The sequence below is a fragment of the Pinus tabuliformis genome, chromosome X (genome assembly GCF_031772625.1).
Source record: "Pinus tabuliformis cultivar Carrire ecotype Pingquan chromosome X, CPIR1, whole genome shotgun sequence".
NCBI classification, from domain to species: domain Eukaryota; kingdom Viridiplantae; phylum Streptophyta; class Pinopsida; order Pinales; family Pinaceae; genus Pinus; species Pinus tabuliformis.
Window position 1 is genome coordinate 172,871,777 of NC_142308.1, and position 25,816 is coordinate 172,897,592.

Below are 25,816 nucleotides of genomic sequence, written 5' to 3' on the forward strand. Positions count from 1 at the left end.
TATTATGAAGCAAGCCACGTCCCAGAAGAAGAGGAAGAAGAATCAAATTTTGTCAGAAATCTTCAAAGGGGTTCTGGAAGGTTCAGAGGTAAGTTACCTTTTAAATGCTTTTCTTGTGGAAGAGTAGGTCATTATGCTGCAAAATGCCCTTATAAGGATAAAGGAAAGGAACCTGCTAGATGGAACAAGAAACAGAACGCAAATAAGAAAAGCTACTACACTCATGAAGATAGTGATGGTCTATCAAACAGTGATGAAGATGAACAAGGTAATGAATATAAGTTGTTAATGGCATTTGAAGATGATGATTATATGGATGCTGTAGATTTGGATAACCTTTATGATGAAATTACTAGACTCAAGAGATGTATAGAAGAAAAGAACATGATCATTGATACTCTACAATTTCAAATTGATGAAAAGGAAAAACATCTTGAAAAATTAGAAGGTGAAATTGTTGGTCTTAGAAAAGAGATTGAAAAAACAAAAGCTATTAATCTCAAGTTTGTCAAAGGATCTGAAACTTTGGATGAGATTATCAATGTGCAGCGATCTCCTCTAAACAAGACAGGTCTGGGCTATAATGGAGAAACTTCTCAAGCATCCACCTCAAAAAGTTATCTTGATGCAGCAAGAAGAAATGAGCAAAAGCAAAATGAAGATCATCAGGTAAAGCAGGGACGAATTACAAACAGTCAGAGGCAATCCATCTTAAGGGTGAACAAAAGCTACAACCAGCCACAGGTAAAATCTTCTCAATTTGGTTCAAGAATGGATGACAATAGAAATTACAATCATTTGGCCAGTAGATTTGATAACCGCAGAAGTTTCTTCAATGGACAATGTTTTTCTTGCCATAACTTTGGTCACAAAGCAGCTCAATGTGTTGCATATAAAACAATCATGACTAGGGAAGCTCAAAAACAAAGAAGTATGACAGGGATTACAAAAAGGACCTATAACAACTTTTCGGTTCTTGAAAATGAAGTTGAATGTTCTATTTGCAATAACTTTGGTCATGAAGACTCTGAATGCAGGAGCAGGTTCCAGCAGAAAAAGGAACAAGCCTCAAGCACCAAAACATGGAGAATAAAGGAACCTCAAACAGAAAGATGTGGGATAGCATTTTATGCAGAGGGACAGGAAAATCTATGGTACATTGGCAGTGGATGTTCGAAGCATATGACAGGTGATAAAGAAAAACTTGAATCTTATTTTGCTCTAGAAAAGGGAAAGAAAGTCTCTTTTGGAAATGATACTCCTGCGACTATAAAAGGAAAAGGCATTGCTCAGTTAAAAGAAAAGGTCAAGGCTGGAAATGTTTTGTATGTTGATGGATTGAAGCATAATCTTCTAAGTGTCAGTCAGATGTGTGATCAAAGAACCGAGGTTATATTCAGATCAAATGGATGTCTTGTTCGTGATCTTGATACAGGAAAAACAGTGCTCAAAGGCAAAAGAACTCCAAATAATCTGTACATATTTGAAGAAGGACAACAACAATGCTATCTGAGCAAGGATGAAGAACACTGGTTATGGCATCGAAGGTTGGGACATCTAAGCTTCTCACAAATAAGGAAAGCATGCAAATATCAGGCAGTTCGAGATCTTCCAGATATTAAAATTCCTGACAACACCATATGCAAATCATGTCAGTTTGGAAAACAAACCAGAACTAACTTTCCAGAGAAAGAAGGATCAGCTAGCATGCCTCTTGAGCTAGTACATACAGATACATGCGGTCCCTTCAGAAAAAGGACACCTCGAGGAGAAGAATACTTGATATTATTCATTGACGATTTCTCCAGGTTTGTCTGGTTAGGACTTATGAAGCACAAGGATGAAGCATTCGAAAAATTCAAATCCTTCAAAGCCTTGGTTGAAAATGAATTAGGTCACAAAATTAAGTGTCTCAGATCTGACAGAGGTGGGGAATTTACTTCAAATGAATTTTTCGATTTCTGTGATGAACATGGAATAAGGAGAGAATTCTCTACAGCTAGAACTCCTCAGCAAAATGGAGTTGTGGAAAGAATGAACAGAACAATCCAACAAATGGCTCGTGCTATGCTTGATGAATCAGGAACTCCCGCAACTTTCTGGGGTGAAGCTGCACATGCTGCGGTTGTTATTCTCAACAAAACAAATGTCCGAGTGAACAGCACTCAAACTCCTCATGAGCTTTGGAGTGGTAGGACTCCTTCGGTAAAGCACTTCAAAATCTTTGGGAGCAAATGCTATATCAAGAATACTGATGAGCAGCTTGGCAAACTTGAACCTAGGGAAGATGAAGGCATTCTTCTTGGTTACTCTCCATATAGCAAAGCATACAAGTGCTACAATAAAAGACTTGGCAGAATTGTTGACAGTATTGATGTAGTGGTTGATGAGAAGGGATACATTCCTAGGCAAGTACATCATGAAGACATAGAAGAAGATGAAGGCTACCCTCAAAGACAGAATGATGAAGAAGAAGAACCTAAAGCAGAACCTCAAGAAGAACCAGAGGAGCAGACAAGAATAGAAGAGAAAACCCCATCCAGATATGTTCAGAAGAATCATCCAGAATCTCAGATTGTAGGGCAGAAAGAAGCAGGTGTACAAACAAGAAGAACAGTTGCAGAAGCCTCAAGCTATTTGGCATTACTCTCCTCTACTGAACCACAAAATGTGAAAGAAGCATGCAAAGATGAATGTTGGGTGAAAGCAATGGATGAAGAACTTGAGCAAATCGAAAAGAACAACACTTGGGAGCTGGTTCCTAGACCAAAGGATAAGAATGTTATCGGAAAAAAATGGGTCTTCAAAAATAAATTGAATGAAAATGGAGAAGTAATTAGAAACAAAGCCAGACTTGTTTGTAAAGGGTATGCGCAGCAAGAAGGAATAGACTTTGAAGAAACCTTTGCTCCTGTTGCAAGAATTGAGGCCATCCGAATGTTCCTTGCTCTCTCAAGTTTTCAAAACTTCAAAGTATTTCAAATGGACGTGAAATCAGCCTTTCTGAATGGAGACTTGGAAGAAGAAGTGTACATTGAACAGCCAGATGGGTTCATTCTTGGAAATGATCCAAATCTTGTATGCAGATTGAAAAAGGCTCTCTATGGTCTCAAACAAGCTCCAAGGGCTTGGTACTACCGTTTGGACAAATATCTTCATCAACAAGGTTTTTCAAAAGGATCAGCAGATAGCAATCTTTATATAAAAGTTGAAAATGACAAATTGCTAATACTTGTTGTGTATGTAGATGACATTATTTTTGGGAGCAATGAAGAAGCTATGAGTCAAATCTTTGCCTCGGTCATGCAGAAAGAATTTGAAATGTCTTTACTAGGAGAACTGACATATTTTCTTGGTTTGCAAATCCAACAAAAAGAAGGAGGAATCTTTTTATCTCAAACCAAGTATCTCAAACAGATTTTGAAGAAATATGGTATGGAAGATGCAAAACCAGTATGTACACCCATGGTCACAGGATGTAGCCTCAGTGCAAATGATGAATCTGCAGCAGTACATCAACCAACCTACAGATCTATGATTGGAAGTTTACTTTATTTGACAGGTACCCGACCAGATATCATGCATGCAGTTGGAATAGTTGGAAGATTTCAGGCAAATCCGAAGGAGACTCATCTACAAGCAGTGAAGAGAATTTTCAAATATCTTCAAGGGACTCAAAATTATGGCTTATGGTATCCTAGAGATACAGATCTTACACTTCATGCTTATACAGATGCAGATTGGGCCGGAAGCGTGGATGACAGGAAAAGCACAAGTGGTGGTGCATTCTTTATGGGTTCCAGACTGGTATCTTGGTTCAGCAAGAAACAGAGTTCGATTGCCTTGTCTACAGCTGAAGCAGAATATGTTGCTGCTGCATCTTGTTGCACCCAACTCCTTTGGATGATGCAGACTTTGCAGGATTTTCAAATCACTTGTACACCACCTATCCCCATCTTATGTGATAACACAAGTGCAATCAGCATCTCAAAGAATCCGGTTATGCATTCAAAAACCAAGCACATACCAATCAAGTATCATTTTCTCCGGGAACAAGTGCTTGAACAGAAGGTCAAGTTGGAGTATGTTCCTTCTAAGGAACAAGTTGCTGATATTCTCACCAAACCATTGCCCAGGGACACTTTTGAATACCTCAGGCAAAAGCTGGGGGTTGTTGATGCATCATCTTATTGTTGAACCTTTTCTGATTGATGGTACAGGTTCAGGGGGAGCACATAATGCATTGTTGGCATTATGGAGGATGGTCAGAAGGAGATATTGGAAATAGCTGCAATATGTCTCTATCTCTTTCATTGAGGTTCATGGTTCTTTGTTGCAGATCTGGTTCAGGGGGAACATGATCTTAGGGGGAGCATACCCTTTGCCCTTGATGTCAAAGGGGGAGAATGAAGCAAAGTTTGTGAGGTTGCCATCAAGTCCAAAGGGGGAGATTGTTGGCATTATGTTTCAGGAATGGCTATATATGTTACAGATGTTGTACTTGATGGCAACTCCCATGGCAAGGCTCTCTTTTTATTGAAAATAAAGAAGGACGCAGGAAATCAGTTCAGAAGATGCGTACCTGCAGGTACACCATGCAGAAGCCGCGTCCAGAGACGCAGGCCAGCCGTTCAGGAGGTGCGTCCACCCAGTGCACACATTTTAAGGCAGAGAAAAGCACACGTGGGGGTTTCTTGTGTTTTACTCTTGGTATCTAGCCGACGGTATTGTGTTACTATGGTGTCGGCTCGTGGTATTGTTCCATGATTTGAGGAGGAGCTTGCCTATATAAAGCAAAGGAGATCATTTGGTTTGGGTATGTCTTTGGTTGAATATCTTAGGAGGCTAGATCTGGTCTAGATCTAAAAAGGCAAATCTTCTGAAAGACTGAGATCTCTTTGGCGCATGATCAGATCTGTAGATCTGACTGTTTGGGTTACTCTTAAAGTCTTAAAATCATTCATACCCGAAGGTACGCAGGTTCAGTGAAAGGCAAGTGCGCCGGGACGCAGTGCAGTAAGAAGAGACCTGCGTGTGGACGCAGGGCAGAGCAAGATTCAGGTGCGTCTGGGACGCAGTACAGTAACAGGTGCACTGCGTGGGGATGCGGAGCATAATAAGGATCAGGTGCGTCTCTGAGCAAAAAGACGCGGCGCGATAGTATTTCTGGGTGCGTCCCTGTAGCAAAAGAACGCGGCGTGACAGTGTTTCTGGGTGCGTCCCTACAGCAACAGGACGCAGTGCAGTTGAAGGAACAGTGCGTGGGCACGCAGCGCAGTAGAAGGATCTCTGCGTGTGGACGCAGGGGAGCAGAAGGTTTACTGCGTCTGGTCGCAGGACACAGAAGGGAAAACTGCGTCTCTGTCTTAAGATGTTCTGTTGATTGAATTTCTCTGTTGATAAGGTGTTCTGGGTTAGTTCTGTTATTACTGATCTGATAACTGTAGTGGACCGTAACTGTTATGTACTTGATGATCATTTGATGCTTTATGAAAAGAAGTAGGGGGTTGTAGCTCCCTTCCAGGAGAAGACTGGAAAATGAGAGAGAGTTGTAGCTCTCTGCAGGTTGCAGCCTGCGTACTGGTAAAGGACTGCACCAGTACAAAATCATTGTAAAAGGAGTTTCTAATTTGAAAGAAGATAGAGACATATTGCAGCAGTATTATTTCCAACATTCCCTTCGAATTTTGGAATATCTGATGGAAGTTTGGTTGGGATTGGAGGCCAAGCTGGATTGTATCTAGTTGGATCATTCGTCAACTTAGTCAAGTCTAGCAGATTAAGCGTGGCCAGAAAAGGAAGTCGTGGAGGACCTTGGGGATTCCACCCAGATTGGGCAAGGTTCCCAAAAGTCTGAAAAGAATGACCTGGATTTTGAAAGGCACCAGGTTGCCCGAAGTAACTAGTAGAACCTACTGAACCAAAAGGTGACCCTTGTGGTCCAGCAAAACTCAGAGTTTGACCAACTCCAACCGAAAAACCTCCGTAACCAGTAAAGTTTCCCCCTAAGGAATTATTGTAAGGAGCTGACAGCCCCTGGTAAGGGTTCCAAGCATTAGCTAAGGGTGGAAAACTTTGAAATGAATTGACTAAGGAATACGGCACATTCCCTTGTTGGCCGAAAAACTGATTCCCAGTTCCTATCCCACTAACCGCAAGGTTTGTCCAACTCTAGAAGGGATTACTACCTTGACCTGTCAAAGGAAGAGGCATAAACCCTACTGTCGAATTGGAATGTGGTATATGACCACTTCCAAATGGGAAACCTTGAAAATAATTCGATCCACTCATCATGGGCGTGGAGGTGGTTAATGGTACATTTAATGGAACTGAAGGAATACCTTGAGAGGGCATTCCAAAAGGGAAGAATCCAAAAGTAGATGCATTGGCTTAAGAACTTCCACTCGTCAACGAAATGGAAGTAGACCCAAATAAGGATGTGCTAGCAGTAGACCCAAATAAGGATGTAGAGGGGATGGAAATCGTTCCTCCCCCTTGCACTGACATGGGAGTCTACATACTCGCAGCACTCGTGGTGGATGCCATGCTTCCAGTAGTGGTCATCGAAGGGATAGATGTGTGTGGACCTAGGCTTGAAGGCTCGTGAGTCAGAGTTCCAATGTATAACAATACGTCTGGATGATCGGGAGGTATAGGAGAATTCAAAGCCGCAACAGACTCTGAAAGCTCTTCCATTTCAATACTATCTTCCGACTGGAAGAGTACTCGAGAAAGCATTGGTGTGTTCCTCTCTAACTCTCTAATAGCACCGGGTCTATCTTACAAACTAATGCCCCCAAGCGGAGGATCAATCTTCGATGCACCTGCCACTGGTTGAAAACCGCTGGCAGAATCGCTCCTACACCTTCTAGGAGAAGGGTCTGGACTCGCAGGTGAAATCCCACGAAGTCTACGGGACTGCCGAGGTGGTCGGTCAACCACTTTGAATTATTTTTATAAGACCTACTTAAAGACTCAAGAAAATTGAAAGCTAGGCTGACTAGGAGCACAAAACACACACTAAAAATGTCCCTAAAGAATTCAGCAATCAAACAACTTCCAATTATTTCTGCTCCAGGTGATTAGGACTAGACACCAAAATACAAGAAAGTTAATAATAAGGGCCTTCTGAAAATAGACTGGGGTAATTACGCCCCAGGTCTACTAATGAAGGTATCAGAGGTAGTTACGCTGACCTCCATACAATAGCCTTTACCAATGCAAGCCCCCAAGCTTCGCAAGGGTTCCCTCCAGAAGTACCATTGAAAGCGATGCAACATCAACCTTAGGTGCCACGGAATTCCCCTCTGCAGCCACCTGTGTAGATCCCTAGGATAGGCAACTAAAGATACCAACTTGTATCAGAATTCGGGCGTAACAGTCATGAGGTAAGATCCGACAAGTAATAGAGAGGGTATCTCTCGTCCTTATCTTCACAAACCCTCGTGCTTAACTCCCAGTCATGGAGCTTTCCCATTCTCCCTAACACTATTGGATTTCACTCTTTAATCAAACTTCTATGTTTTACAATTTAGAATGGCCTTGGAACGTTTACTCTCATCTCACCTAATCCAAGGCCCTAAATAAACCTAAAAATTATTGGTGTATTTGATTAACAATATAAAAAGTTCTAGTTTATTTTATTAAGCACTTGATTTTAAGTGGTTGTTCTTTTAAGTCAAGGGACAATATGGAAATGAAACCGATGGTGTTTTTTATGACGCAAAAGAAATTAATGAAAAACTAACTTATATGCAATGCATTTGTTTGTTCTTCGATGAAAAGCAACTTCTACTTGGGTTCTAACAAAATTCTATAAAGAAAAATATTTTTCCTTTTCTTTTCTTATAGCAGACTTCACACTTGCAAAAACTAAAAGACTATTGATGCTTTAATAATGCAAAACTACCCTAATGCAAGGTGTACATGATAATGCAAAATTCTAGATTACTCTAAAAAAGAGATGAAAACAATTGTTTAAACTTTTTTAATAAGCCAACTTAAATGTTTGAAGAGAATGCGAGTTTCAAATACAAATTTTCTTCCAAATAAGCAAGGCAAATCTCGAAAAAAACACAATTCACTTTCAAAAAACCAAAGAAACCAAAACCAAATTCGGCAAAAGAAAGCAAAAACAATGTTTTTGAAGAACTTTTCTTTTTCAAGAAGCAATGAAAACAACTTTTCAAAAGCACTCAAAAAGCCACCAAAGACTCAAAGACCGAAAGCAAAGCATAAGGAAACTTTGTAAGTTACCAATTCAACCCAAATGAAAACTTGAACAAATAGGGTGTTTCAACTTGCACTAAACGATCCAAAAGTGGCAAAAAGAACTTTGAGAAACTGATTAAGAAATCAGGAAAGACAAATTTTCAAATTCATCAACAAGAAACTTTCGAAAAGCAAGAAAAAGTGTATGGCCACAAAAATGACAGGAAGCAAAGCAAGCGGACACAAAGATTGCAAACAATCTTTTGTTCTGGAAGACCAGAACAATCAATAACCTCTATAAGAAGCCTTATGTGTTCAAAAACAAATCATAAAACTTACTCTAATGCAAACTGAGGCCAAAACTTTTTAAAGCAGGAGAGAATTCAAAACAGTAAGCTCACTGAATAATTAAATTCTGATGACAAAAACTGACCACTCAGAAACCACACAAACCAAGAAACAAATCTTTCTAGGCAGAAAGATTTGAAAAAAGCATGCAAAAAATTGTATACACGACTGTGTCCCTACACAAGTGCATGTACACGCGCTTCTGCCAAACGAAACCCGTGCATACGTGGTTTTAGTTCACAGAAACAAGCATGTGTATGCTTCTATAAATAGACAAAAATGTGTATATGAAGTTTTACAAGAAAAAATAAAAAATGAGGCCTGATGAAAAAGATCAGACTTGAAGTCTAAGTTCCTACAAGAGCGGGCAATACTGTCATAGCAAGAAAACTAAGAACTAAGCCCTGATTGACACTGAACAACCCAAACTACGAATAACAAGATTGTATCCCCAGCGGAGTCACTAATTCTGTTAAGGGAATAAGTCCCCTAGGGCTTTGGGTCAGAACCGTATCAGAGCAGGAGTAATCTACAGCAAGAAAAACGCATACAACTCAGGCAATGTGCTTAAACAAGCTAACTATGCGAGGATCAACATACCTAAATGTCCTTCGTTTGGGTAGTTCCAACCAGGGTTCAAACCCTCTGCAAATCCTAATGATCTTCGAACCTGCAAGTCAACCAATTCGAATACACATAGCAGCATATAGATAAAGTATTTTAGTGAAATCAACTTTATATCATATAAGTAGATGGTTAGTTATACATTAAAATAGTCATTCATATATAAACCATAACAAGAACATCTGATGCATAAACAAAGTCGATCTCAGGAACAAGACAGCGTTTATTTTTATGGTAGAAAACTATAGTAAACATGGAAAGAGTTCACCTCAGTCTTCCCCTTCTGGCTCCAAGCGGAACCTTCCTCTAGGTTCATCCAGTCCTAGTATTCAACAGCCTCCTTCTATAACTAATACCATGATATCTCCAACAAGTGAAAGAATATCAACACTCAAGGAAACAAGGGTTTCCTGAACTTGGGGAAGTGCTTGAAGCATAGGGATACTTCAGACTTGATCAGGGGATAATCTCAGTATAGTAATGCTATCCTTTCTCTCCTCCTTAAGGCCTTCCCATTGAAGTATTTTTATACTTCTCCCAAATTAGTTTTTTAGTTGGGAAACAATTGGGAACAGTTGGGCCACAGGCACTAGGAGGTAATCAACAGGTAAAACCCGTGAACTCCACCCATAATTAAGGAAATTTAATTTTTTTAAGTGTTTTGACACATATACGCGGGTTGGGTATAGAATGACCCGCGTGTACACGCTTTTATCATAGGAAAAGGTAGCGTACAGGGAGTAAAACACTGTTTTTAAAATATTTGGTCCAAGTCTAGAATGAGGGGTTTCCCTAGGCCATAAACCAAGCATCACAAATACTAAGGGTGATATTTGGAGCTATAACAAGATGATCATATAAAGAAGGCGACATTGGTTAGTGCTCTGCAAGATCTTGCACTAACCTGGTGTATTAAGTAATTTAATGATAACCCGAATGCTGGAGTGGCAGACATCTAGATAGCACTGAATAGAGAATTCAGTAGGCCTAAATCTAAGGAAAAGTCGATTTTGGGATTCAAAGAAATTGCGATGCAACCAGGCGAGATGCCTTGGGAACTAGATCAGAGGTTGAAGTGTACAATCCACGAAGCCAAAATGAATTTGACAGACAGACAGCATCGCGAGTGGTTTTTGGCTTCGCTACTACCACACTTAAGGGTCGCGCTATCGCAACAAAAGATAACCACTCAGGCAGAGGCCTTGGAGATTGCCATGAGACTACATGAAACTTAATGCAAGATCCAAATCTAGGAGTTTAGCAAATCCATGCGCAATTGAAGAATCTATCCCTTGAGATGCAAAGTCTGAAGCAGGACATGACATTTCAGCCAGAGGTGTGCGAGGAGGTATGGTGCTTGAAATGCAAGAGTCAAGGACATGACAAGGACCATTGCCCAATCCTTGTGAATTATATTGCAGGAGGAGCACTGATGCCTTTAAGTCCAAAAGCTCAAGTAGGACCTAGCATGGGGCTTGCATTGTGGTGCGTTATTTGTTAGGTAGTAGGAAAACATGCCACAGATAACTGCCATTTGCTGCAGAAGTTTGTACAGGCACCACAACAGCTGTTCTGCAACTTTTGTAGGTCGGTGGGGCATGATGAGTGTAATTGCAGGAGTTATGAATTGATGATGGATTGAACTCCCACCTAAAGGGTTCAGGCCAAAATGCAACCCCCTAACCAGAGAGTAGGGATGGTGCGGATGAGGCCGAGGTGGAGGAGGACCTGTAGAGGTTGACGACAGTTGATCTGCTACAATTACGGAGGGTCAGGACACTCTGCCTGTGATTGCACTAATCCAACGCGTTCGTCGTGCAAGTATTGCATGTTGTTTGATCATGAAATGAAAGACTGTCCTATGCTGATAGCGAGGATACGTGATAAAGGGGTGCTACCGCCTCCGCCGACTCAGAACCTACAAATGATGAGGTCTGAGCCGCACGAAGAGGATCCAAATGTAAATATAGTGCTCAGGAGTGGAATCATGACAGGAGATGACAAGGGAAAATAGTCAGAAGACATTACATGGGTTCACAAAGCTCCCGTGAAGGAGGCTGAGTTTGATTTGGAGCGCACACATGAAACCTTCATGGAAGCTACGAAAAGCTTCACTGAAGCCTCCACCTCGGGAAGTAAGGATAAGCCTGAGCAGGAGATGGACACCTCTATGCTCACAACTTTCCTGGAGACTTGTATGAAGTTACTGTGTGATAGTAAGGCTCTAAAAGGGTTACAAGAGCTCATCAATAGGTGCATTGGAACCGTGTCGGGTGAGCCGTGTGTAGTACGAAAAATTGGCAATAATAAAAAAGAACGGGATGGGAGATGAGACTAACCGCACAAATAGGAGATTATGATATGGATCAGGATATTTTGGACTTGGGGTCAAACACGAACGTCCTACCGAAGCAGAATTGGAAACGAATGGGGAGGCCCGTGTTGCAATGGTCTCCAATTCAGCTAAGGATGGACAATCAGCAGAAGATCATCCCCATGGGGCAGCTGTAGAGGGTGACTGTGGATATTGAAGGTGTGAGCGTGCTGGCTGATTTTGAAGTAATAGAGATAGTGGATGACAACAATCCCTATCCTGCGCTCCTAAGAATTGACTAGGCCACTGATATGAACGGGGTAATCAATCTGAAGAAGAGGAAGATGAGCTTTGAGAAGAAGTTGCTACGTGTATTAGTACCTCTAGATCCTGCTGAGAGATCGCACTATATGGAACCAGTCTGCAATTATGAGAGTGATGATGATTTGGACTATATCCATATGATAATGGTGCCAGATCAAGATTGGGTGAATCCCACCGTAGATGGGCGAATTACCTGGGATCATGAGAGTTCCTACACTTCGGACTCCGATGAAGAGTTAGAACGCTAGCAGAACGGTTACATGAAGTGACTACGCTGAACTGCAACATGATGACCCGATCGCTACATTGTGTGTCCTCAGAGGTAAGAAATTGGCCTACTTATAATGGTTTGAATGAGCTAGATATCTTTCTAGATGCATTTGAAAGGGAGGTACCAAAAAAGTAGCACTTCCAAGCGTTGGACTAGGCACTACGCGCTACACCCACAATATGGTGGGGTACGCATAAGGGAAGCTTTGATGATTGGCGCAAATGTAGGAGGATGATGAGAACATGATTCGTGAAGCCTAAGATGCAAATGACAGACAAGTATGATGAGCAGGATGATCTGCGCATGCATTTTGCCAAATGGACCCAGGCTTATGGAGAAAACCCCCAACCTGAATGGGTGCACTTGTTTTGTCACACCCTGGATATTGTCCCGATGAACTGGTATGTAGAAACCGAGCGCTGCAATGGAACAGGCGAATGGGATATCCTGCGTGAGGGATTCATGATGACCTTCAATTTTGGGTACGCGTTTGACAGTATTGATGAAGCGCTACAAGAGGTGAAAGCAGCAATCTTTAGGATACCGTGGGATCCTTTAGACCTGATTTAGCCTAAATGGGATACTCAGCTGAGTCACGCGCTAGAATGTTATAATGTAACTACTAAGGAATAGGACGAAGATCCGCGAAAGATTAACATTCCAGAAACAGAGGGTCACCGCGAGGTTGAAGGATCGTAGATTAAGAACCCTGATATAACCGCGTCGTTGAAAACAAAACAAGTAAACATTGGTACAGAGGCAGAACCCAAATTTGCGAAGATTGGGGACTACTGGGATGACACAACTGTGGATAAGGTCACTGAATTTCTCCTCGAATACCAAGATTTATTCCCCACCAAGTTCACGGATCTAAAGGGGATAATCGGGGACCTAGTAATGATGAAGATTATGTTGAAGCCCGATGCGAAGCTAGTTAAGCAAAGACCTTATCGTCTTAATCCAAAATATAAGGGGAAGGTCCGCTTAAAGCTAGACAAGATGCTCGCGGCAGACATCATTAATCATGTGCAAGAATCTAACTGGGTAAGTCCAATGGTGGTACAGGAAAAGAAGCATAAGGATGAAATAAGGATATGCGTGGATCTCATAAAGCTGAATGATGCTTGTGTACATGATCCTTTCTGGACTCCATTCACTAATGAAGTGTTGCAAAATGTAGGTGGCCAGGAAGCATATTCCTTCATTGATGGGTTCTCTGGGTACCACCAGATCAAAATCGCACCAGAGGACAGGAGCAAGACAACCTTCACGACTGAGTGGGGTTATTTTCAGTACTCTGTAATGCCGTTTGGATTGAAGAATGCGCCTGTGATCTTCTCGCACGTAGTCATTTTTCCATTCAAGGAATTTATTCATAAGTTCCTGGAATTATATTTTGATGACTAGACCGTGTTTGGGTTGGTTAAACCCCATATAGAAAGCTTGCGCCGAATGTTGGATACTTGTCGAAGATACCAGATCGCGCTCAATCTGAAGAAGTGTCTGTTTTGTGTTGCTTTTGGGAATCTATTGGGGCATGTGGTTTGCAGGCAGGGACTAATGGTAGACCCCATGAAGATCGCGGTGATACTAAACTTGGAAGCACCAAGGAGTGTGAAACAGCGACATGCTACCATAGGACATATGGGATATTATAGAAAGTTTATCAAAGGCTATGCCCAGATCATTGCGCCTATGGAAAAATTGTTGAAGAAGGATGTCACATTCTACTAGAATGATGATTGTAAGAAGAGCTTGGATATATTGAAAGAAAAGATGGTCACTATGCCAATTCTAGTCTTCCCAGATTGGAAGAAGGAGTTTCATGTACATGTCGACACGTCATGTATAGCACTGGGAGCAGTACTGACAGAGGCTGGTGGAGAAGGCTTGGATCATCCTATCGCGTTCACAAGGCAAAGATTATCCAAAGCGGAGAAGAACTATTCCACCATCGAGCGCGAAGGGCTAGCCATGGTGTATGCGCACTAGAAGTATAGGCAGTACTTGTTGGGAGGCCATTTGAAGATGTATACAGATCACTCCACGTTGAAGTAGCTGGTCAATAAGCCTGTGTTGGGGGGATAATCTGTAGGTGGCTCTTATTGTTCCAAGAATATGATTTTGAAGTTATTGTGAAACCTTGACGATTGAACGCGGGACCAAACCATCTATCGAGCATCAAAACAAGCGAGGAACAAACTAACATGGAAGAAGGATTGTTTGACGCGTGGTTATTTACAGTGCACATCGCAAATGGTAACTTTGAGGATATAATACATTTCCTAACGACAGGTACTGCACCAGAAGGATACACTGTCTAGCAAAAGAAGGAATTAGTGGTGCGCGCGGTAGATTTCTCTATCATTGTTGTGCATATGTATAAGAATGGGTCTGATGAGATATTATGACGTTATGTACCGAAGTTCGAAAGAAGCAGCATCCTAGCAGATGCTCATGGGGGCGCCATGGGAGGACATTATGCATGAAGAGCAACCATGTAGAAGATTCTACGCGCAGGCTTGTGGAGGCCAACCCTCTATCAGCACTCAAAAGAATATTGCAGGACATGTGATGTGTGTCAAAGGACTGGAAGGCCATTGTGGAGGGATGAGATGTCTTTTAATCCATAGATGACGTTCCAACCCTTTGAGAAATGGGCGATAGATTTTGTGGGACCCATTCAACCACAAGGAAAGACAGGAGCAAGGTACATTATCACTGTGATGGAGTATTTGACTCGTTGGGTGAAGGCACAGCCTATGAAGAATTGAACAGGCACAACCACTGCAAAATTCCCCTTTGAGCATGTGTTGACGCAATTTGGATGTCCGAAGATCTTGATGAGTGATCACTGTACACACTTCTTGAATGAGACGATCAACGCACTGACGAAGGAATTTCAAGTATACCACCAGAAGAGCACGCCTTATCACCCGTAGGCTAACAGGACGGTGGAAGTGTTCAACAAAGTTCTTGAAAACATGCTGATGAAGGTTTGCAATGCTCATCAAAGTGATTCGGACCTACGCATACCTGCAGTATTATGGGCTTATCGAATGACATGCAAGAATTTGACTGGACAAACCCCCTTTAGGCTCATCTATGGGGTTGAAGCGGTAATTCCTATGGAATATATCATGCCTAGTCTGCGCATAGTAGCACCCACAAGTATGACAGATCACGGAGCCCTAGAGGAGAGGCTCGCATAGCCAGATGAATTGGAGGAAGAAATATTTTTAGTTAGATTTCACCAACAGGTCCAAAAGTAGCGCGAAAAGGCATGGCATGATCGACATATTAAGCTACAAGCATTTAAGGTAAATGACCTGGTTTTGTTATATGATAGTAAGTTTGATAAATTTCTAGGAAAATTCAGAATTCACTAGTTAGGGCCTTTTATCATTAAGGAGATTACCGATGGAGGAGCGGTACAGCTGGTCAAATTAAATGGAGAACCCTTCCCAAGAAAGGTGAATGGTAGTCGCTTGAAGCCATACACCGGCGGTCCGACCATGTGACTAAATGAAGGTAGCATAGTCTTAGAACTCCAGGTAGTTGAAAGGAAGTGCGGGACTATAAACTACACTGCCCAGGTTGGGGAGCTGCGCGATTGGAGGATGGTGTGAAGCAAGGAAGTGTCACTAGGTCCGCGGCAATGTAGAGGGAGTTGTGCTACCCAGGGAGAAATCACACAGTTCATTTGGAAAGTGACCGTTACAGTCACTTTTCATGAAAAGACGATAGAAGTGAGGCCAAATGGAGCGAGTGACCCGCATTTAAGATGAAATTTATGGCTCGGATCCTTGAAAATCTGCCGCCAATCCAGCATTCATGAACTGATTTTATGGGGAGCAGTCGGATTTGAATTCAAAATGCCCTATAAATTACAAGTGGATGTCTAGCAAGAAACACTTGGCATTTTGAGTATTCAGTTGTTGAGCTCCTAGGCATCCATGAACTGAGAATTCTTCGAGACTTTCAAAGAAACTCTTGAGTTTGAAAACTTGTCAAAAACGATGCGAGCACTGTTAGAGAGAGTTATATTGGCACCCGAAGAAGTTATAAATAGCGAGCAAGTAGTAGGGGAGCTGACACAGGAAATGGACATAGAAGCAGAAGTAGCTGCTCCGGAAGTGGCCGAAGTATTGGCAGAGGTCCCTAAGTCATCGAGAACTCCGAGACCGAAGCTAACCCCAACCAAGGAAACTGGGAAGGACAAGAAGGGCAAGCAGCCTGCCATACTGGTGCACACATTTCCAAGGCGAAACCCACCAAAACCAACTGCAAGGGTCGGGAAGGGAAAGGCCATAAACTTAGAGCGAGAGGAGGAGGACATTGAAGACATCCTAATGGACAATGAGGATGTCGGATCCGAAGTGGAGAAGGTTAAAGCCCAAGGTGTGGACCCTATTACACGGTTGTCGGAGTATGTCCCTCCGCACAAGCCTGAGTCCAAGGTCCCAAAGGACATTGATGAGAGTAAGACTCCCCTGCAAACCCCTCCACTACCAAATGAAATTTCTTTCGACGGACCGCGTTTGGCATGAGTGCCGATACTAAAGCTTGAAGACTGGGACTTGGCGAACCATGAGAAGTTCCCACACCTGGAGACTGAGTAGCTAATGAGAGGCATCATAGGTACAAATATGGGAATGACAGCATTTTAGCCGCGGAGGTGGCTCAAGGGGGTAGAGAAGGAAAAATTGCTTAACCTAAAAAAGATAGAAAAGAGAGATCCACGCCTTAGAATTCAGCCTCTTCGAGGGGGCAACCTCCTTTACATTACATAAATGAACAATTCTTTGATGATACAAATGACAAAACCTCCTTTCTATATATAGGAGTCTAAGGAGTCACAATATAATCCAGCCGACCTAACAATAATAATATAAAGCCACAAAAATAACAATAGAGGGATTCTATGGGGCACAGAAATAACAATATGGGGGTAATAGGGGCACAACAATATAAATAGGGGGTATAAATACAATAGTAATGGGGTAATCACTAGTATTATGGGGACCCAACATGCCCCTCTCCTTCAAAAAAGTGTTGTCCTCAACGCTTGAGCAGTTCTGGATACTTCTGCATAAAATTCTCATCCTCCCATGTGGAATCTTCAGCGGATAAGTTCTTCCACTTGATAAGATACTCTGAAATTGATCGATTTCGTAGCTGTCGAGTTCTTGTTTCTGTGATTGCTTCTGGTTCCAATATAATTTTTCCCTCCTCGTCAAGTTCTGGCAATATTGTTTGAATTGGGAGCTTGTCACCTATAACCTTCTTTAAACATGAAACATGGAAAACTGGGTGCAATCGAGAAGCTGCAGGAAGCTCCAATTTGTATGCCATAGTACCAATCTTTTGCAACACCTTGTACGGACCATAATACTTTGGTGATAATTTATTATCCTTCTTAGCTTGCTTTAGGGACATTTGCTTATATGGTTGTAGCCGTAGGAATACCCAATCACCTACATCAAAACTTCTTTCACTGCGATGTTGATCTGCCTGTTGTTTCATTCTATTTTGTGCCAACACGAGGTTATCCTTTAAGAGTTGGAGGACTTGTTGTTGATGTTCGATGTGATGTTCCACTGCCTGAACCTTAGAATTTTCTCTTAAATATGATGTGATGGATGGTGGTTGATACCCATAAAGTGCCATAAATGGGGTCATTTTTGTTGCTGTATGGAAGGAAGTGTTATACCACCATTCAGCCAGAGGCAACCATTTGACCCATTGTGTCTGTTTATCAGATACAAAGCAACGAAGATATCCTTCCAAACATTTGTTTACTATCTCAGTTTGCCCATCAGATTGAGGATGATAAGATGAGCTATGAGCTAACTGAGTACCAAGACAAGAAAATAATTCTGTCCAAAAATTTCCAGTGAAAATGGGATCTCTGTCACTTACAATAATCTTTGGGTTTCCATGTAGCTTTTGAACTGTTTCCATAAATGCAGTAGAAACTGTACTGGCTTTAAATGGATGTGATAATGCACAAAAGTGTGCATACTTGGTAAGTCTGTCAACTACCACCATGATGACACTCTTTCCCTCAGACTTGGGTAAACCTGTGATAAAATCCATTGAAACCTCCTCCCAACGTTGGCTTGGAATGGATAAAGGTTGTAATAGACCTGGTGTCTTAATTGTTTCAACTTTATTTTGCTGGCAAACCAAACATTCCGCCACAAACTTTTGAATATCTGATTTAAGGCCATCCCAAAAAAATTCCTTCTTAACCCTGTGGTAAGTTTTTAAAAATCCTGAGTGCCCTCCTAAGGGAGAAGTGTGCAATTCCATAAGAATCTTTTGTTTTAGCTGGGAATTCTTACAGAGGTATAAGCGATCTTTGTACCATAACGAATCATTTTGCCAGCTAAATGTATCAGAAGTACTGGAATCTTGTTGTAGCTTTTGAATAAGTGCCCACACTTCTTCGTCATTCTTCCATTCCTCCCTTGCTTCGTTTATCCAATCTGGTTGGATAATAGAAATGGCACACAACAATGCTTCCACATCCTCATCCTTTCTTGAGAGTGCATCTGCCACCACATTTTGCTTCCCTTTTTTGTAGATGATTTCAAAGTCATAACCCAACATCTTTGTGACCCACTTTTGTTGCTCTTCAGAGGATAATCTTTGTTCTAAAAAGTATTTAAGGCTATCATGATCCGTTTTTACCTTGAAGTGTCTTCCCATTAGGTAGGGTCGCCATTTCTTAAGTGCATGGAGTATTGCCAACATTTCCTTCTCATAAATAGCTTTGCTTAAAAACTTTCCCTTGATTGGACGACTTTCAAAAGCAATGGGTCTTTCATCTTGCATTAGAACAGCACCAATTCCATTTCCTGAAGCATCACATTCCACAATAAAGGTTTTTGTGAAGTCCGGTGTAGCTAAGACCGGTGCTTGGCACATTGCCTCTTTAAGATTTTCAAAGGCCTTTGTTGCTTCCGAAGTCCATGAAAATGAATCTTTCTTCAATAATGTTGTTAGAGGTGCTGCTATTCTCCCATAATTCTTAACAAACTTGCGATAATACCCTGTCAACCCAAGAAATCCTCGCAGATGCTTTATGGATGTGGGGATTTTCCATTCCTTAATGGCTTTAATTTTGCTAGGGTCTACCTTAACTCCTTCATGAGATACAATATGACCCAAATATTCCACCTCCTGGACTCCAAAGAAACATTTGGATCTTTTTGCATATAATTGTTTCTCCTCCAATAGTTGTAGCACCCTGTCAACATGTTCAACATGATCCTTCCAAGACTTGCTGTAGATTAGTATATCATCAAAAAATACTAACACAAATTTTCTAAGGAATGGTTTGAAAATTGAATTCATCAAACCTTGAAATGTTGAAGGTGCATTGGTAAGGCCAAAAGGCATGACCAAAAATTCATAATGACCCTCATGAGTTCTAAATGCCGTTTTCGGAATGTCTTCAATCTTCATTCTGATTTGATGATATCCCGAACGAAGATCCAACTTGGTGAAGTAAATTGATCCATGCAATTCATCCAGTAATTCATCAATAACAGGAATGGGGAACTTATCTTTAATAGTGAGCTTGTTGAGCTCCCTATAATCTGGACACATGCGCCATGATCCATCCTTCTTGTGCACCAATACTACTGGAGCTGAGAAAGAACTTTGACTCGGTTGAATTATACCAGCCTCTAGCATTTCTGCAACCATACGTTCAATTTCACTTTTTTGGACATATGGATATCTGTACGGCCTGATGTTTGGAGGAACACTTCCTGGAATCAGATGAATAGCATGATCATGATCACGCATAGGTGGGAGACCTTTGGGAGTCTCAAATACCTTGGAATGATTGTCCAAGACTTTTTGGAGATCTGGAGAAATAGATGATTCCAATGTGGAAACATCTAGCGAACATAATTGTGCAATTACACCTCTTTGCTCCTTTTTTAGAAGCTTTGTCATGCCATTAGAGCTGATTATCTTTCCTGGTTTCCCTGCAATACCCCTTAATTCAACTTCCTTTCCTTCCACAGAAAATTTCATGAAAAGTTCTTGAAAATTAAAAGCTATTGTACCCAAGGATTGTAGCCATTGGACTCCTAGTACAACATCAGCACCTCCCATTGGAATGGAAAGCATTGGGCTAGTCAATACATATTCTCCCATGGATAGCTTGATATTATGGCACTTTCCAGAACAATTTATTGTTCCTCCATTTGCAATCATCACTTGACACTCTGGTGCTGGATATAGGAAGCAATTCAATTCTTTTGCTACCCTACAATGAATAAAATTGTGGGTGCTTCCTGAATCAATCAACACTATTACCTTTTTCTTCTTGATTTGTCCTTCTATCTTGATGGTTTGAGGAGTGGTAATTCCTGCCAATGCATTACAAGATATGGTCGGATTTATTTGTTCTTCATCTAGGCTTTGTTCCTGGAATATATCCTCTTCTTTTGACCTTTCTTGCTCCTTTTCTTCTTCCTCTTCACAATCTATGTAGAATAATTTCTTCTCAGCACACTTATGACCTTTTGTGTATTTGCTATCACAATTGTAACAAAGCCCTTTTGCTCTTTTTTCTTCCAATTGTTGTGGTGTCAACCTTGTAGGTTGTGGAAGACTATGGGAAACAACACTTCCGTCTTTATAGTTGTGAATGGTATGCTTCCTAGTTGCCATAATTTTGCTTTCCATTTTTCTTGCTAACCTGAATGCCTTCTCTAATGAATCAGGTTCCCAAAGGCGCACATCATGTTGGATATTATCCTTTAAAGACCCTATGAACACATCAATCCTATGCTCCTCTGGAATATCTTTTACCCTTATGTTCAATTTTTGGAACTCCTCAATGTGCTCCATTATTGAACCCTTTTGTTTGAGACTTATCAATTGGCTAAAAAAAGTGTTGCTTTTTGTATCCTCATAATGTGCTATCAATTCTTCCGTAAAAATTGCCCAAGTGATAAATTGTTTACGAGAGCAAAGCCATTGATACCATACAAACTGATTTGGTTCCAAATATAAAGTTGCCATACGTACCTTTTGTGTGTTTTGCACATTATTGAGATCGAAGAATTGCTCCATCTGTAATATCCATGTGGCGGGATCCTTGCCATCAAACTTCCTCATATCGATTTTTGGAACATGGTGAGTCTTCGATCCAACATTAGAGTCTATGGAATCATGATTAACATTTCTTTTGTTCTCATCATGAGTTTCCTTTACTACCTTTTCACCATTAGTAAGTATTTCTTGTAGAAAATTTGTCAAATCTGTCTTCAAATCTGCCATGTCTGTCTTCAAATCTGTCTTCAAATCTGTCTTCAAATCTGCCATGTTTGTCTTCAAATCTGTCTTCAAATCATCCATCTTAGCTTCCATGCCCTTTATCTTAGATTCCACGCCATTTATCTTAGATTCCACGCCATTTATCTTAGCTTCTGTTAGCTTTTGTGAGCGTGACATATGTTGCACTTGTTCTTGTAATTTTGATATATCATGTAGCATTTCTTCCTCTTCTTCATGAGTCATGCTAGAGCTTTCAGGTTCCTTACTAGGTGTTTGCATTTTCTTTCCTCGGGGCATCAGTTACCGATAATAATGCTTTACTATGCCCTTTGAATTCCGTTAAACCAAGCTTACACAAAAATTAAAAAAAAAACTACACACCTTTTTTCACTTTATAGAAGCCTGATATTGAATCTGATGTATCTCTGTAATTTCAGATCATCCAATTCTGAGGTTGCAACCTGTAGTAGCCTTCTTCATCCTCTTTCCAATGCCACAAGTCTGAGCCCAATTGGATTCTCCAAGGAAGAGTTATGTGAAATCTCCCACAGTGACTTGCTTTTAGACTGGTTCAGTAGAGCGAACTTGTACGACGTACCACGAGTCACTGTTTCAACCTTTGAATCTGAAACCCACATACAAGAAACTACAGTCCGTCCTCTTTCTGTACCTTTTTACGAAATTTCAATCCGATCCTCAGAGAGAGAGTTATGACGATTTTCCCCAGGTCACCTGTTTTGAATGTAATTCAGGAGTCTGCAAAAAGGCCAACTTCCTCAGATCATATCTCCGAAAATATCGCGCAAAAAGCTCTGAAATTCGGACCCAAGGTTCAGCGCCAATTCGTCTCAAATGGGTTTTTTTTGCGGCTTCTGAAATGTCACAGAAGAAAAGTTATAGCGAAAATTCCACGATGACCTGTTTGGAGCAGCGAAACCCTAGAATCCAAAGCTCTGATACCAAATGTTATGAAACCAGCTCACAAAAAGATAGAAAAGAGAGATCCACGCCTTAGAATTCAGCCTCTTCGAGGGGGCAACCTCCTTTACATTACATAAATGAACAATTCTTTGATGATACAAATGACAAAACCTCCTTTCTATATATAGGAGTCTAAGGAGTCACAATATAATCCAGCCGACCTAACAATAATAATATAAAGCCACAAAAATAACAATAGAGGGATTCTATGGGGCACAGAAATAACAATATGGGGGTAATAGGGGCACAACAATATAAATAGGGGGTATAAATACAATAGTAATGGGGTAATCACTAGTATTATGGGGACCCAACAGTGTCGCACTACAGCCGCACCCTGGTGATAGTTTTGATCATCAAGCAACTGTTGTACTTGGTGCATGATGGGTGTTTGTGGCAGGAGGAGCCGATACCCATCACAAAAAGTTCAATTCACCGAATAATGTGCCCATTGTATACAGGTGAGAATCCAACGATGCTCTTTGGTGGCAAGGGTGGCGAGCAGGCTCTCGCAGAGTAAATGAAGGAAAAATTCAAACTTGTGAAGAAGTCACGTAGGTACGTTATCTCCAACATCTGCGACCCTATTGTGAAAGTAAAAACGTAGATCCTTGCAGGGAAGGTGATGTGGAAGTGTCCCGCCAACAAGGTGTCGGCGCCTGTATTCATAATCGCACAATAGTGCGTTGAAGGAGTCCAGTTTAACTGGTCAGACTACCTTCGCAAAAAGTTCCTGGCAAACTGCCGTGAATCACAAGAGCTCAGCAATACGTTCCACTACGCATGGCTCTTGTTGTCGATTGTGCTGGTAGCGTGGGAGCTACCAGAGGATAGCTAGTTCCCTTCAGTCGCACCAGACCTCCTTGAAGCAGCGAATTACGCTTCGCTGTGGGTGACCAAGGACGCGCAACGAGTTTAGGACAGCAAGATCTTCTGGATCTTGATGGAGATGAATATCAGGATGGACATCAATCGCAAGACGCGATTATCACCCATGGTGTATGCTAACCTGTAGAGCTATGCCGAGTTCAAAGTCGATTTCCATCAAATCTCCATCAGGGCGTGGAACGACCCTGCGTAGAAGTGGTACGACTTACCGTATCTGGCCACAGATGACGCCATAGATGTGATGCTCGATTAATGGTCAACGGAGTGGTGCACTACCATGGACTTTGCGATGGGTGGAAGCAAGTCCGCCACGCAAAAGAAGAAGGAGGAGGCCAAGCCGAATATGGCGCAGCTGGTTAAGAAGAGGAAAATGGAGGCCACTTAGAAGGCCCAGGTGGAATAGGTAGGAAAACAGACAGGTGGCATAGAGCAGGGTTCTAACAGAGGCGCGAGGTCCCCTTCACCTGAGACAGAAGAGGAAGACACAGAACAGCATGGTGCAGACCCTCAGGAGACGTCCACCATCATTAAGTGCCCAAGAGAGCTGGAGAAGGGAGGGTCCAGAAAGAAATCCAAAGTGACCAAGACCTCTCTGGACCCTATCACATTGACGAAGGGCAACTTACATGATATCGGTGACACAATCTGAGATGTCACCGCAGAGGCCTTGAAGCAATTTGAACAACAACAGCAGATCATCCTAGGGTCCATCCAGACTAGGTTGCAAGAGTTGCATACCCACACATCGCAGGCTAGTATGGTGTCTACCAGCTTGGCTATAAGCACTTCAAAGGCTGCCAATATTGTTATAGACATTTTTGTGCCCTACAACCCCAAGCATGAAATGTCCATAAACCAAGGGCTCCTAAGTCCCTAAAGGTGTTGTTCTAACCCCTAAAGGAACAAGGTCAACAGATTACAGCTTCTCCCAGAAGTTCTCCATGAAAAACTACTCAAAATTGGTCAAAACAGGATCATTGCAGCTGCTCCACTGGCTAGGTGCGTTGCATCTCACCCAAATACACTGTGAGGGTGCGTTGCATTGCAAAAGTCCCTTCTGTGGGGTGCGATGGGAGAGAAATGACAAATGTCAGTGTCATTCCGCGAGGTGGAGAGGCAATGGAAGCTTCCAGAATCTTCTCCTGAGACACTTGCCTCACTGAATTCGACCAAGGATGAGTAAGAGGCCCTCAGTCTCCAAGTGGAAGCAAGAACTGACAGAGAGAAGACACTAATCAAATCACAAGCTGACTCATCCTCCTTACAGATATCTATATATGGATCCCTCATCCCAGAGATCAAGAGGCTGGAATTTTGCATATTGTAAGGAATTGTTGTTAGTTTCTAGAGACAAACATCAGATTGTTGGGTGATCTAAGCTTTATTTGAGGTGAAGAGGGGCTTCTTTGCTCGGAGGTTGATGCTGGGTCGGAACCTCTGGTTGTAACTCCTCCTGGATCTTTTCTTGTTAATCAATAAAAGCTATTTGAGTTTTCCTCCATGCTTTTGTATCATTGATGCTTGTTACATTTGTATGGTCAATTTAAATCTGATCCTAAATTGTTTATGAATATAGATCCATGTCTTTGTATAGTGCTATGCTTCTGTGATCTTACAGGTACTTTGTGAAGCTGGGCGTGCAAGGAAGCAGGTAGCTGGGGACTATCAAAGAAGAGAGGGATCGAATCAAAGGATTAGCGCAAGACAGAGGTTGGTCTTTCTATTCCTCTCTATCTATAATTCATAAAGGAAAAACATAAGTAGCTTTTCTCTGTTTGTTTCTAAGGCAGCTGTCACACCTTAGTGGGATAGAGCAGTTCTAAATAGACACTTTTCCCTGTAACAAAATGGCGACTCCGCTGGGGAGATAATTAGTTTGTTTGTTTATCATTCTTTGTTGTTTGTTTCATAAACTTATAAGTAGCATTCGAACTGCATTTGCCATAACAAATGCAAAGTAGATAACTGTTGCTTCAATCCATCCACTGGATCTGTTTATGATTTAAACAACTGATTCACAAACTATCTGATTGCCCTTGTGATAGCTCTTATATCCTCCTTAGATCTACTCCTGATTGTTGCATTACTGATTGCTTTTTACTCGGCCAAAAACCAAGAACTGAACTGCAAACTGTGACCCAGAACCCGAGCAGAATCTCGTTTCTGGCCTAGCGCAGGTACTGTTCAGAGATTCTGAATTTCAGCGCACTTCCCGAAGGGACAACCTGCGCTTCATCTCAGATTACTTGTGTTACAAGTGCGCTGATCAGACTAGCTCTGTGCAGTTGTGGCTTCTGTGGATCATCCTTTCCAGTTCTATTCCTGAATTTTGCTGCCTGTGATCAGTATATGTCTGTTTGAAACCCCTTTTCCTTGTTGTTATTCCGCCTCCTTTGTACAAAAGAACTGTGTATGTTTTTTGTGTGTTTGTTGAGTCATTTACAGTTTTCCTTTGCAAAAGTAGCTTAGTCGTACTGTCGTCCTTTGACTTGAATCTGTCGCAAGTGTCGATTTCAATCATAGGAGAAAGTTTGATTGCTGTTGATGGTCGA